Raw genomic sequence first — 15,155 nt, 5'->3', positions numbered from 1 at the left:
TGATAACGTTCTGGTCTTTTATTTAAAATATTGTGCAATACTAACTTGGATGCAAGTTATCTGGACCCACTGATTTAAAAATGCTTATCTTTAGTAGCTTCTGTTTAACATCCTCCAGAGACACTAGTGGAATGGAAAGAGTGTTATCAGCATCATATATCATCTATTTTCCCCCAAATACAGAGCAGACATATTTATAGACCAGTTCAGCTATTGATAATTCTACCAATTCCATTTGTAATGGACCAATGATTGTTCGGCTCAGTCCTATGATCCTCCAGGCCCACACTGATACTCACACTGAGATCAATAAGATCTCCCAAAGATACTGCAGGAAATTGTCCTATCACCTTTGGTGTGGGGACAATGGGGGCCACACACAACCACTGGCAGGGGGAGATGGGGAGATTTGCAGGAAGTCTTTGACATAGAGGGGGATGGGAGGGCGTCCCCCTGGGAGCTTGTGGGGAGATGCAAGGAGCCCCTGGCGTGTGCGGGGAGCTCAGCACACACAAGCTATGAAGCATGCAGCCTCCTAGCCCAGATTCCAGAGCTGCTTGTCCCAAGCCCTGGCGCCTTGTTCTCCCCGGCCCTCTATTTGACCTCGGCGTTTACCCCGTGCCAATTCCATGTCAAATGCCACCCAATCAGTCCCCTACCAGCACTGAGCCCCATGCAAATGATCCCTCCTGTTGTGGGCAAGTGTAAATGCCACGCGCTGTGGGGCAGAGGGGAATCTGCCCCTGGACGTGCGGTTGGCACAAGAAGTGTTGTCTCTTGCCTGGCGCATTCCCAGTTGGTTAAATCTTGGTAACTCCACAGGGAGCAGGGGAGCCTGGGGTTCGGTCCCTTTTACTGAGGCTTTGAATGTCCCAGGTCAAAGTCATTTCATGGCCCACCCCTGCCTCTGAGAGTCCTCAGCAAAGCTTCTGCATTTCCTTCCCCACTATAACCTCAGCCAGCAATGCTGGGAGACCTGGTTCTTCTTTCCCCTGCTCTGTGTTTCCTCCTGCAGCCCCCCCCCCCTTTCCCAGGCCCCGGAGCATTAACTGGCCTCTATATTCCCAATCCCCACAGAGCAGAGCTTCGTCAGGTGTGATCTGAATCTGGGGGGGGGGGGGGCGGGGAGAGAGGAGTCTGGGCCACACACAGCTCCTGGAAAACAGAATCCATGGGAACATCCTCTTCTATTGAGCATGGTCATCAGCAGAGCCAGGCCGAGCGCTCTCACACCCTGGATTCTTCACCCACAGGCTGTCAGGTCAGAAGGGACCCTTACGAGCATCTCTGGTCTGACTCCCTGCATCTCACAGGCCAAAGAACCTCCCCCGCCCACTTCTGCAATAGCCCTGCCCAGCTATCGCTGGCAGGGAGCTACACAGGAGACTTTCTGAGCCAATTAGCCAGAGTTCTGTGCGGTGCAGTATAACACAAACATCTAGCATAAATAAAATCTGCTTGAAAAACAGGCTGGTGCATCCAGAGTTCACGGCTTAGAGCAGAAAAACAACATCACCGCAGGAGACAGAGGCTGTGGCTACACTTAGCGCTTCAAAGCGCTGCCGCGGTAGCGCTGCCGCGGCAGCGCTTTGAAGCGCTAAGTGTAGTCAAAGCACCAGCGCTGGGAGAAAGCTCTCCCAGCGCTGTCCGTACTCCACCTCCCTGTGGGGAATAACGGACAGCGCTGGGAGCGCGGCTCCCAGCGCTGGGGCTTTGACCACACTGGCGCTTTGTAGCGCCGCAATTTGCAGCGCTGCAGAGGGTGTGTTTTCACACCCTGCTGCAGCGCTGCAAATTTGTAAATTTGTAAGTGTAGCCAAGCCCAGAGATCAGCTTTGCCAGGTAAGGGCTGTAAACATCACATGCCTCCTGAGAGCAGGGAGAGGGTCAAGGGAGGCAGGAACTAGGCTGACGGGATCAGTTACAGCCCCACTGTGTTATTATTTCTGGGTCTCCCCATAGCACCTAGAAGCCCCAGTCGTGGACCAGCCCCCAAGTGTGCTAGGTGCTGTACAAACACCTGGGTCCTGCCCCAAGGACCTCAATGCCCAGGCTTTCAGAGCCCCCTGAGGAAAGGGTTCAAGGCACAGATTAGTAATGCAGGGTTAGCAAAGGTCACCATGGAAAGGAAGAACATAGGGCATCAGGCATTAAGGGACCATTGCACAGTTGAAATCCCCACTCAGAGGGGAAGGGCCAGGAATTGTTTGGGGGCTTTAGGCCCCACCCCTGAAGCCCTTGTCTCCCACCCACATCGCAATGAGCTCTGCCCCCTCCATGACACACAACACGCCCCCGAGGGCTCCCCCTGGTGGCAGGACCAGAGAGCCCAGTGAGTGGCACCGTGGGGCAAAGGGGCTGCTGCCTGGCTCCCTGCGACTGGCAGGATCAGGCATGGGGGTGGGGGCGCAGGATTAAGCCGCTGGTGGCCACTTATGTCTTGCTGCAGAGATGGGGGGCAGGACAAGGAACAAGTGACCAATCCCCCAAGTTGAAAGGGAGAAGGTGGGTGCATCACCACACCAACCCACAGAGTGAGCCCCATGTGGAGGCTCAGGGTAATTTTACTTCAGGGTAATGGTCCCTCTCCCAGCTCCACCATCGGGTCATGTAGCTCCATGTCGACCCCTGCTGGGAACAGGGGGAAATGCCGCAGTTTGCTCCCCAGGCCATGACCTGCTAAAGCCGTGTCATGCTCAGGGCTCTGACCCTCCCCGACAGCACCCCCAGCCCAAAACAGGCACCTAGAGGCACAAGCAGAAGCTGCCTCAGCATTAGAGCTGAATTGCTTACAGAGCCATTACACTGTGAACAGCGACTTTAAAAACAGCTCCTGCCTGCTCAGCGATATCCCCTGTGTGGTGTGGGCTGGGACGTTTGTGGGAGAGACCAGCGGAATTTTCTTCTTTCTTTCAAAATTTGCTTTCACTGACACTTTTCTCTTCCCCTGCAGAGTCAGCACAGCTGGGGAAAGAGAGAGCTGGCAGATGTATTATCCCTAGGGTGAGCAGACAGCAAATGTGAAAAATCGGACAGGAAGTGGGGGGTAATAACCCCCTATATAAGAAAAAGCCCCAAATATTGGGACTGTCCCTACAAAATCAGGACATCTGGTCACCCTAATTATCTCTGGTATCACAAACCCTGCAGCCCTGTGACCTCTTCCCCTTCTGTCTCCGGTGACCCCTGTGCAGCCCCTGCCCCCTTCCCATCATGCCCTTGGTGTCACATGCTATCCCCGTCACCTTCCCATCCTGCTGACTTATGGAGAGGGGTGTGGGGGTCACGTGATCCCCTAGATTGGATCATGGACCCCCCCGGGCCTCCCCCAGATTTTAATTGCTAAGCTGGGTGCCCCTGGGTGCCCTCCACTCTACCCCATATCCATTTCTGCCTCCCTCCCTGGCACCAGTTTCCTCCCAGTACCACAATCCTTATGATAAAATCATGAGTGGTTTCCAACAATGCCTGGTTAAACACATGAGCAGTCACACTGAATCCACGTGAGCAAAGTCTGGTGTGTTTTTTAAAAGTTTGCAGGATAAGGGTTCACAGTGGAAAGAGTGAAATGAATGAAAGAAAGAAACAATATAAACTGAAAATGTAGATACAACAATTGCTTCTAATTTTTGGCTTTCAGGAAGCATAGACACTTTATGTAAGAGTAGCAGATTTTTTAAAATGTCAGACAGAAGTGGGGTTTTTATTTCATTTTATTTACTGTTGTATTTCAATACACAGTGAGAAAGATGACAAAGCCTGATTCTTCTAACTCAGCATGGTTGTGTGGGTAAGGTGGTGCACTAGGATCAAGAAATCCGGTTTTGGTTCTTGACATGTTAAGGTATGTTTACACTAGAGCTATTTACTAATATGATTGTACTATTGGCAAGGGCACAGGGCTTTGTTCACGTTACATTTAATCCTAGGATTATTCTAACATGGCCAAATTCTTGAGCACTCTGTGCTTCTGTTTCCCATCTGTACAATACAAAGGCAGCACTATTCTTTCTCCCCCCACCATGTGTGTCTTGTGTATGTAGATTGTGAGCTCTGCGGGGCAGGAACTGTCTCTCATTGTGTGTCTGGGCAGCGCCCAGCACAATGGGGCCCTGATCTCAGCTGGGGCAGGAACTGTCTCTCACTGTGTGTTTTCTCTCACATACTTAAAGTTCCTGTAACCATCATGTAATAAAATTGTAAGCTCTTTGGGGCAAAGACTGTCTTTTTGTTCTGTTTGTACAGTGCCTAGCACAATGGGGTTCTGGTCCATGACCAGGATTTCTAGGAGCTATGATAATACAAATAATAATGCTCCCTTTCTCCTCTGTAGGACAGTCTCCCTGACTGAACTACATCTCCCAAGATGCACGACTGTCTTCGCTCTTGGGGAGTTGCCTCGGTGCATCATGGAAGACCCATGGCTGCAGTGCATCACAAGAGATGAAGTCTGTCTGGTGAGCTTTGTCCATATAGGGACATGGGGCACCTGAACTACAGCTCCCATGATGCACTGCAGCAGAATTTCCAAACTAAAATATTTTTAGTTTCAGCCAAAACTTTCCATTTTGGGTGTTCAGCTTTTCAACAAAAAGTCTAAATTTTCAATGGGAAACAGACACTTTTTGTGTGAAATTTAATTTAATTGAAATTCCAATTTTCAATCAAAAAACAGTTTCAGTGGAAAATTTTCAACTAGTCCTAACTGCTAACACCTTTACATTCCTGTACACTTGCTGCACATACCATAGACCTGACACTTCTGCAGTCTGTACAGTGAAATCAAATTTTATGCACTCTGCACACATAACTATTCAATATAAATACCCATCCACACACATGCATGCCTGCACATGCATAAACATGCATACACTACTTCTACAGACATTATCAAATACCTGAATGATGCTGGCGTTTGGGGGGATTGGAACCCCACTGTGTTAGACACTGTAAAAACACTAGGAAGACATGGAAAACTTGCACTGAGAGATGACAAGTGAGAGACAAAGTGTGTGTGTGGGCTACAGTTAAAGAGGTACAATATTTAATATACTTTTTTTTCTCTGCCCAACAGTCTGAATGTAGCTGATTGTTGACAATCAGTATGGGGAACGTTATGGCTGTATATAGTCATGCGATGATGGATTTGGGCACCAAATGGGGAATTAAGAAAGTATATCTGTTTTTTGTTCTCGATACATTTTTGTTTACTTCTTTTTTCTGAGAAGTCCATGGGCAACGTGTTAAGCGATAATAAAAGAACCTCACCACTTCTATGTTAAGTTTCCGTCAGCAGTCACGAACATATGTCACTTTGGAGGGGTGAGCAATTCCCTGCTTTAGACCCTTCCTGAGACCACATTCCAAATATCCATGTTCCCCCATTGTTTGTGCTCATACTTGGCTTTTCTGGTTCATTGGCATTGATCTTCATTAGCATCTAGTGGTTAAAACGTGGTCTGTGGTTAAGGCATTAGCTGAAAATTCAGATGATCTGGGTTCAATTCCTGGCTCTGTCACAGGCTATCATTGTTTGTTCTTTGGCCCAAGCTACTAGCCAATATTCAGGGTCCCAGAGAGTTGCTTCCATTAGGAGAAGACAAAAACTATGCCCAAAGTCCTGTTTCCCTGACCATAGTAGCAACAAACAGCAGCAGGCAGTTTCCTTGTTCAGAAATTCCCACATCTCCCCCTGCAGCAAGTTCTGTGCCAAAGGAGCCCTGTCTCTCTGCTCCCTCTCATATCACACTCACAACTGCTCCTCCTGGCTCCCTGGCTTAAAACACACAACCCAGACCCAGTGTTTGTATCCAGGGAAACCTTGGCCCACATGGAGTAGCTGTGACCTGCCACGCAGCCTAGTCCTTGGGCAGATGCCTCCATTGTCTGTGTCTATCTTTGACACATAGAGGGGCTTGATTGCACCTTCTGTTCTATCTGAGCACCTTCCAGTCATGCACTTAGCAACGTGACTCACACCTGTTCCATGTCTCACTCTCTCATTGTCTTCCCAAGAGAAGAATGTTTTGTGTAGAATGTTTTGTTTCTGGCAGGTTTTTTTAGTTTTGTATCTACATGCTGTTTTCAGGTTCTTAGCTCCGCATTGTTTCCATTTCAAACACAGCTGTTTAAAGCACAGCATATTTTTATTTGGTTTCTAAAGGCCTAGCTTCATTGTGGAAACATTGCTATTGGGCATAAGAAAAAAGCTTCTTGTTTTCCAAAGCTTCCCCTTGGAGCTGAGTTAATATTGACAGTGTCCCTTCAACCTTGAACCATTAAAAGCTGTGGGTGGGTATTTTCTCAGAACTAGCAGGATTACTTATTGACCACATGAAAAGCATTGCTCACAGGTGAGATTTTCAAATGCTCTCAGCCTTGGCTTCAATGAGACCATGAGACCAACAGAGAGCACTTCAGAAAATTTGTCTCTAAGCTTATTGAAGTAGAACGCAGACAAGTACATGAACCCATAGAAACCACCAGTTAATTGCATACTTTGCCCCTTGCAACTCAGACATTATTCATGCCTGACTCTCTAACTCTCCATTGTCCTCCTACATTCCACCTCACGCAGTCAACAGGAAACGGGCGGGGTCATTTCAGCCAACTCAGTGTGAGAGGAGATCAAATAAAGAATGCAATGGCTCCGTATAAATAGCAATTGACATACTCTACATACCATATTGGCAGGGCCATCCCTACCCATACGCAAAGTACGCAGCTGCGTAGGGCACCAGGAAATTTGGGGCACCACATTTCTTGGTGCCCTGCACAGCTGCGTGTTGCTCCAGCCCCTGCTCCACCTCTTCCCCATGGCCCCCGGCCCTGCTCCACCCCAGCCCCACCCCACCCCTTCCCCAAAGCCCCTGCCCCTGCTCCACCCCAGTCCCACCCCCACTTCCCTGAGGACTGCTGCAGGGATCGGGCCTGTACTCACCGGCAGCAGGAAATGCAGCGACCCAGCCCCAGCCGCACCACCGGTGAGTGCTGGGGGGTGGTTTTCCCCTGTCCCCCAAGGCTGGGAGCCAGGGGAGCACAGCGGAGTGGGCTGGTGCTGGGGGGCAGTTCCCCCCTGCTCCCCTCCCCCCGCGGAGGCCTGGGGCCCCACACAGCCACCCCGTGGGAGGGCTGCATAGGGAACCAAAATGGCTAGGGATGGCCCTGCTTTTCGGTATTAAATACTTGCACTAAGGTGGAACCTGACCAGGATCAAGGGTTCATTGTGCCAGGCCTATACAAATACATATAAAGGCACAGTCCCTCTGAAGAGTTTTGAGTCTCAGAAGACAAGTGACACACAACAGGTTGGGAGATGGGGAGCAGGGAGAGAAAACTAATTATCCCCATTTCTAATAAACAATTTGCACAACAATCTAAGTCTAGTCAGCTGCAGACAACCAGGACAGTTAAAGTTACAGCCGAGCATGTCTGGTTGCCTTCGAATGATGAGAGATGTGTGGGCGGAGAATGAAGTGGTGGCAATTCTTGTGATTTTATCACAAGTAAGTCTCATGGTATTTGGTATGTCTCTTAAAGCGCCAGCTCCAGGAGTTGAGAGTAGTTGAGAATCTCAGTTGTCATTAAAAAAAACCCAGTAAGTTTCTCACTCCTGTGGTTGCGATGAAAAGCTTTAAAAATGTGACCTGAACATAACATACGGCTCAAAAACTAGAAGACAAATTCAAAGAGCTCAACATTTATAATTTTTTAACATTTCATGATTTTCAGGGGCCAGATTCATGAGTTTTAGACACTTCAGCTTGGCAACCCTGGGAACAGGAAGTTGAAGGTTTGTTGTTGTTCTGTGAGTGACCAAATTATTGCAATCCATAAATGTCTCTGTCTGGGATGGTCCTGGCTATTGCGACAAGAATAGAAGATGTTCACGTGCTTGGTCGGGTTTTTGTTTACATCATTTCAGAAATGAACGTGTTCTGTGTTTCCTGCCTTTCACCAGATTATACCTGCAAACATCTCTCCATGCATCTTTTTATTTGTGGCAATATCTGTCTATTGGGGTTCATCTCCATTGTCGTGTAAGGTGTGGGTTAGTGGTTAAGAGGTGGTTAACCAGACAGGAAACTGAGGCAAGTTGCCCAAGGTCATACAGGACCCAAGAATACCTCAAAGGTTTCCGGAATTCCAAGCCAATAGCTTAACCACAAGTCAATCCTTCATCTCAAAGAGATATTTAGCAAGATCCAGAGCTGGATGTTTGAAGCTGCTCTTCCTTTTCCACAAACGGAGCATCTGAAAAGAGTTTACAGTTTCACCGTTTGAGAGATTTACTCCCTGGTTTAGCTAGAAAGCTCAGTGCAGCCTTTGCTGGGAAGGGACTACGGTGCCTCCGTAATAATGTCAACCAGGGCGGCAGGTGTCCAATAACTGATACGTCCGTTAGAAGTGATCAGAATTTATTTATCCAGGGAAAATTTCAGTGAAAATTAAAAATTAAATAGTTTCATCAGGGCTGTTGATTAATCGCAGTTAACTCACACGATTAACTCAAAAAAATTAACTGTGGTTAAAAAAAGTAATCACAATTAATTGCAGTTTTAATGGCACTGTTAATTGAAATTTATTAAATTTTCGGATTTTTTCTACATTTTTAAATATATTTATTTCAATTACAACACAGAATACAAAGTGTACAGTGCTCAATTTATATTATTTTATTACAAATATTTGCACTGTAAAAATGATAAACAAAAGAAATAGTGTTTTTCAATTCACCTCAGACAAGTAATGTAGTGCAATCTATTGTGAAAGAGTAACTTACAAAAGTAGAAATGTTTTTGGTTACATAACTGCACTCAAAAACAAAAAACGTAAAACTTTAGAGCCAACAAGTCCACTCAGTCCTACTTCTTGTTCAGCCAATTGCTGAGACAAACAAGTTTGTTTCCATTGACGAGAGAGAATGCTGCCCACTTCTTATTTACAATGTCACCTGAAAGTGAGAACAGGTGTTTGCATGGCACTTTTGTAGCCAGCATTGCAAGGTATTTACGTGCCAGATATGATAAACATTTGCATACCCCGTCATTCTTCGGTCACCATTCCAGAGGACATGCTTCCATGCTGATGACGCTCGTTAAAAATAATGCATTAATTAAAGTTGTGACTGAACTCCTTGGGAGAGAATTGTACGTCTCCTGCTTTCTTTTATCCACATTCTGTCATATATTTCGTGTTGTGGTAGTCTCGGATGATGACCCAGTATATGTTTGTTTTAAGAACACTTTCACTGGAGATTTGACAAAATGCAAAGAATGTACCAATATGAGATTTTTAAAGATAGCTATAGCAATCGACTCAAGGTTTAAGAATCTGAAGTGCCATCCAAAATCTGAGAGAGATTCCAAGGTGTGGAACATGCTTTCAGAAGTCTTAAAAGCACAACACTCTGATGCAGAAACTATAGAATCCCAACCACTAGAAAAAGAAAAGCAGCAAAGAGTTGTGTGGTACCTTATAGACTAACAAACGTTTTGGAGCATGAGCTTTCATGGGTGAATCATGCATCCGAATAAGTGGTTATCACCCACGAAAGCTCATGCTCCAAAACGTCTGTTAGTCTATAAGGTGCCACAGGACTCTTTGCTGCTTTTACAGATTCAGACTAACACGGCTACCCCCCTGATACTAGAAAAAGAAAATCAACCTTCTGCTGGTGGCATCTGACTCAGATGATGAAAATTAGCGTGCATCAGTCACACTGCTTTGGATTGTTATTGAGCAGAACCCATTATCAGCATGGACACATGTCCTCTGGAACGGTGGTTGAAGCATGAAGGGACATATGAATTTTTAGTGCATCTTTGTTCTTTGTTCCTAGATGAATACATTGACATCTCTCCAAAATAAAGCACATACTTGCGCCTAGTTTACCCAATAATCCAGATTGCTCTGAATCACTGACCTTCCCTCTACATTATTTACCACGGCCCCAATTTTTGTGTCACCTGCAAACTTTATCAGTAATGATTTTATTTTATTCCAGCTCTTTGATAAAAATGTTAAATAGTATAGGGTCAAGAAGCCATCCCTGTGGGACCCATTGGAAACACACCCACTTAATGACAATTCCCCATTTACAATTGCATTTTGAGATCTATCAGCTGGTTTTTATACATTTTATGCCTGCCATGTTAATTTTATATTGTTCTTGTCTTTTAATCAAACTGTTGTGCAGTACTGAATCAAACACTTTACAGAAGTCTACATATATTACTTCAACACTATTATCTTTTTCAACCAAACTTGCTAGCTCATGAAAAAAAGATATCAAGTTAGTTTGACAGAATCTATTTTTCATAAACCCATGTTGATTTGCATTCATTACATTACCCTCATTTGATTCTTTATCGGTCGAGTCCCATATAAACAGCTCCATTATCTTGCCCGGAATCGACGTGAGACTGACAGACCAATAATTACCTGGGTCATTCCATTTACCCTTTTTAAAAATTGGCAAAACATTTGTTTTCTTCCAGCCTCTGGAACTTCCCCAGTGGTCCAAGATTTATTGAAAAGTAACATTAATGGTCCAGCAAGCTCCTCAGCCAGCTCTTTTAAAACTCTTGGATGCAAGTTATCTGGTCCCACTGATTTAATAATGTCTGTCTTTAGTAGCTTCTGTTTAACATCCTCGAGAGAGACTAGTGGAAGGGAAAGAGTGTTATCAGCATCATGTGATGAGACTATATCATCTGTTTTTCCCCCCCAAATACAGAACAGAAATATTTATAGACCACTTCTGCCTTTTCTGTATTATTATTGATAATTTTACCATTTCCATTTGGTAGTGGATCAATACAATTGTCAGGATTCTTTTTGTTACTAATATAGTTTAAAAACTCGATGTTATCTTTAACTCCACTGGCCATCGACTTCTCCTTGTATCTCTTTGCTTATGTTATCAATTTTCTACAATTCCTAATTTCTCATTTATATTCGTTACTGTCAACTTCCCCTTTTTCCTATTTGTAATATGTTATTTTTATAGCTGATTTCACTTCCCCTTTACTTAGTCTTTCCTCACCACCACACAGCCATCTGCTATTGCCTTCCTGGTTTTACTGTTACTCATTTTTACTTCTGCAGAAACCAAATTCTCTTGAAAGCTTCCTATTCATTCTTAGTAACCCATATTGTGAGGAGTTTCTTTGTACTGACATTATCCAGTCTGATCTTGCTCTTCGTGAGATATTTGATATTTATGAAAAGCTATTTGTTAATTCACAATAGTCTCACTGTAGTAGATCGTCTGCTGTTCCTACAAGCTATTGTTGTGCAGAGTGAACGATTCAGGGATCAACAGATGGCTCGTTCAGTGCACAACTTACATACAAGCTTCTTTGTTGGACTGAATGTCTAGCTGAGAAACCTACCATCTGCTGTGTGGGAGCAAAGGCCCTCATCCTGCAAACACCCATACATAAGTAACTTTACTGACCTGGGTAGTGCCGAATGGGACCATTCATGTAATTATTGATATTGCAGTGCCGGTCAGCAGCCCCTGGCTGAGATCAGGGCCCCGTTGTGCCGGGCGCTGCACAGACACACAGGGAGAGACAGTCCCTGCCCCAGCTGAGATCCGGGCCCCGTTGTGCCGGGTGCTGCACAAACACACAGGGAGAGACAGTCCCTGCCCCAGCTGAGATCAGGCCCCCGCTGTGCCGGGTGCTGTACAAACACACAGGGAGAGACAGTCCCTGCCCCAGCTGAGATCAGGGCCCCGTTGTACCCTGCTAGGTGACTTGCCCAATGTCACACGGAATCTGTGTCGGCGCTGAGAACTGACTCCATGTGGTCTCCTGAACCACTGAGCCATCTGGCCTCTCTTTACAAAGCCCTAGAACAACACTTAGCTGCACATCAGCCCAGACCAGCCACATTGTCCAAGGTGACACATTGGAGCTGATGAGCCTGTGTCACAAGGCACCAAGGAAGAGACCTGGAGACAGAGCCGATGGCTCTAGTAGGAAACAAGACAATTGGGATCAAAGCCCCGGGAGCACTGGACAAGGTCCTCACCTGGGGCAAGGGACCCTGGCCAGATGGGAGGGGCAGGTGGCTGGTGAGTCAATGGAAATTAGGAGAATGTGGCTTTAGGGGGCACAATGGGGATGTGCTGCTGAATTTTGTTAGTACTTAGCACCTGGCAAACACTGCGGGGTGGTTTCATTGGTAGAGAAACGCAGGGCAGTGGAATACCCCACGTATCCTCACCTGGCCACACGGCCTCTCTCCGGTCAGTGTCCCTGCCCCTCTGGGAATGTCCCCTGCTCAGGGTTCGGAGCCAGGCCACACTCAGAGCCCTATAGAGAGAGCAAAGAACCCCTCCTCACAAAGCCTCCTAGGGAGTTTCGCTATTTCCCATGGGTTACATGAGGAAGAGGAACAGACAGAAGTTCTCTATTTGAACTTCCACACTGAGTCCGGGTAAGACTACACTGCAGTGAATCCCCCAGCATAGCCAGTTGGCCACAGCTACCACCCCCCCCCCGCCCCATATCCTTGTGGGGTAGGCACAGCCTGCTGTGAGGGACGGGGTTTTCCCCTCAGGGTAGGACCACCTCCCGGCGTGATGGTAGCTACATTGACAGAAGCACTCGTCCATTGACTCAGAGGCAGCTACACTGGGAGTGAGGTCGGCACAGCTACAGTGCTCATGGGGGTGTTTTTTCACATCCCAACCACTGTTGCTATGCCATCCCTACATTCCAGGGATAGACCAGGCCTGGGTGTCCAATACCTGACAGTGGAAGTCATGTCCCACTAGAGAGGCATTTCTCAGGGCCATGCTGCCCCGGAGTGCGGGGCCGGCACACAGCTAAGGCCCATCCCCAGTACTGCTGGTCAGTCGTTCTCTGTCAGAGGGGTTTGCTGACGTAAAATTCTGGTTTTGATTAAGCAACATGGTGCCTTCTTTTGTGGGTAAATTTTCAAATTTTAATCAACACCCCCAAATGTTTAGCTAAAAACTTTCCCAGTTCAGCTGAAGATTTCCAGGTTTTGGAAGAAACGTCAACATTTTCCACACAAAAACTCCTCTCTATTTTCTAGCCCACTCCAATCACCAGCACGTGTCCAGCTCTCCTAGGCTGGGTCTGCAAAAGCCTCTAATCCAGCTGCCTTCGTCCTTCATTCTGGTCTCAGCAGAAGAGAGCCCAGATGCAGGCGGATGCGGTTGTGGTGATGGAGCACACACAATCTGTCAGGAAAAAGATCTGTGGACTGAGGTGGATTCACAGGATCAGTGTCACATCACACGTGGGCAGGAGGAGCATTTCCACGCCTAGCTGAGGGGAGGCACAAGCGTGAAGAATTCAGAGCAATCAGAAACGGATTTCACACCCCAGCGAATGTATTCACATGTGACCGGTTCTGACAAGAAATTGACTTTTGTTCACTCTAATAACCTTAGGTCTGTGGGTCTGATTAACACCTATGTCAAAACCTGGGTGTATCTGGGTGTGATCACACCTACGTCAAAGTTGCTGGGCTATTCCAGAACAAGTTTTCACACCCTAGCCCCCAACTCGCCCACACCCGTGGGTGCTGGTTCGTTGCCATAGTTACCCAGTCCTCCACTGCTCAGCGTGCAACATGTCTCAGTTCTCACCAGAAGATGAACTCCTGACAAGGCGGGAGAATGTCCAGGAGACAGGGCTATGGCCAGGCAGTGAGGGGCTGGGTCAGAGGTCGCTATTGTTTTGTTTTCCTCTGGCCTCCAGCAAGGGGGCAATGGGGGTGGTTGAATTGCAGAGCTAAGCTGCCTAGTAAGAAAAGGGAAACCAAGGCAGTGTCTGTGACTTCACACAGGAGAGTTTCTGGTTCACTGTTACAAGAACCAATTCTCCTGCTGGTTCAGGCTGATTTAACAGAGCCAGTCTGGGCCAGTCCTTTGTACAAAGAGGCAGCATTTTGACAAAGGGAAAGGAAATCCTGGAGACATACTGAAATAAATGAGAGCATAAGGGGAAATAAACAAGGTTGAGGTGAGGGGAGATTACCTCTTCCTACCATTGTTCTTCTCTTCCTGACTTTGACCCTTGGCACAGTTATTTGGTGAAGTTGCAGGGTCTCACAAACCTAACTCACGATAAAGTGCTGCTATTCCTGGGCACAAAACCAGTTTGATCCATGCCCCAGAAAAACTGGAATCTCAGGCTGTCTGAATTACATCCCACCCTGGGCTCAGCACCAACTCAACCCTTTCCTCCAGACTGCTCGTCTCCTGGTTTATAAATCATTTGGCCCTGATTGATGGCAGCTGCCTTGACACTCCAGCCTGGGAGTGAAAAAGAGTCAGTCCAGTCCCCCTACTCTAATCCATTATTCATACAAAGTGAAACAGCTTCGACAGGCGAGAGTGAGAGAGCCCTGCCCCAGGATCCCCTCCAGCCCCATGGCTGGGCACTCATGTGGGAGGTTCAAGTCCTGTTCCTCCATCAGGCAGAGAGGGGGCGTGAACCCCCGGGTGCCCCACGTCCTCGGTGGGTGCCTGAGCCACTGGGCTAAAGGTTATAACCTGAGCCCTGCAGCGCTTACGGACCTTTGTGGTTCTAGCCCTAAGAGCCGGGGGCTGGTGAGGAGGTGGGGGCTGTTTGGACTCATAATCGGGTCAGATTAATTAGTACTGTGTACGTAACGGTATTGGGGACTCAGTACATTGTGCTGCAGCTGGGGGGGGACACAGACTGGGGGACTCCCTATGGGGCCTCTGAATGGCTCCTTGTATCCATCAAGGGTTTGTCCTTGCCCGGATCTAGTCAATGGCACTATGTCTGAGCACAGAGTGTATTCCTGGGGCTAATCTCTCCCTCCCCAAAAGCTGTGGAGAGAAGCCCAGGGATTTGGTTTGAGCCGGTGAGATTCTCCACTCCCAGGGACATGGTGTGGAATTTGGGGAGCACACAAAGAACTGGGGTGCCCCTCCCCCACATGGTTTCTGTGCGGCCTGGCTTTAAAGAACTTTAACTTCACTTTAAAAAATAAGCTACTGGCTGCTACCGAGTCTGATAATGACTGATATTAACGTCTTTCTCTTCCTGGTACTGATAAAACACAGAGTTGATCCATCGATAAAGGGAACAGGATGTCCGCACTGGAGAATCAGTGAGCATGCTCATTCGATAATACAG

The 15,155-nt window shown here is 47.2% G+C and overlaps 1 long non-coding RNA gene across 1 annotated transcript; it reads left to right on the top strand.

The window, feature by feature from the left end:
• Positions 1 to 1,828: 1,828 nt before the first annotated feature.
• On the top strand, positions 1,829 to 14,405 carry LOC120394221. The gene is made up of 4 exons (XR_005592210.1): positions 1,829 to 1,842; positions 2,954 to 3,003; positions 3,742 to 3,844; positions 13,075 to 14,405. It is a non-coding gene; the product is annotated as an uncharacterized LOC120394221 (long non-coding RNA).
• Positions 14,406 to 15,155: the final 750 nt, after the last annotated feature.

This window comes from Mauremys reevesii, unplaced genomic scaffold (genome assembly GCF_016161935.1).
Source record: "Mauremys reevesii isolate NIE-2019 unplaced genomic scaffold, ASM1616193v1 Contig43, whole genome shotgun sequence".
Taxonomy (NCBI): domain Eukaryota; kingdom Metazoa; phylum Chordata; order Testudines; family Geoemydidae; genus Mauremys; species Mauremys reevesii.
Note: the sequence above shows the minus strand (reverse complement) of the source record. Positions and strands in the feature narration are given on the sequence as shown.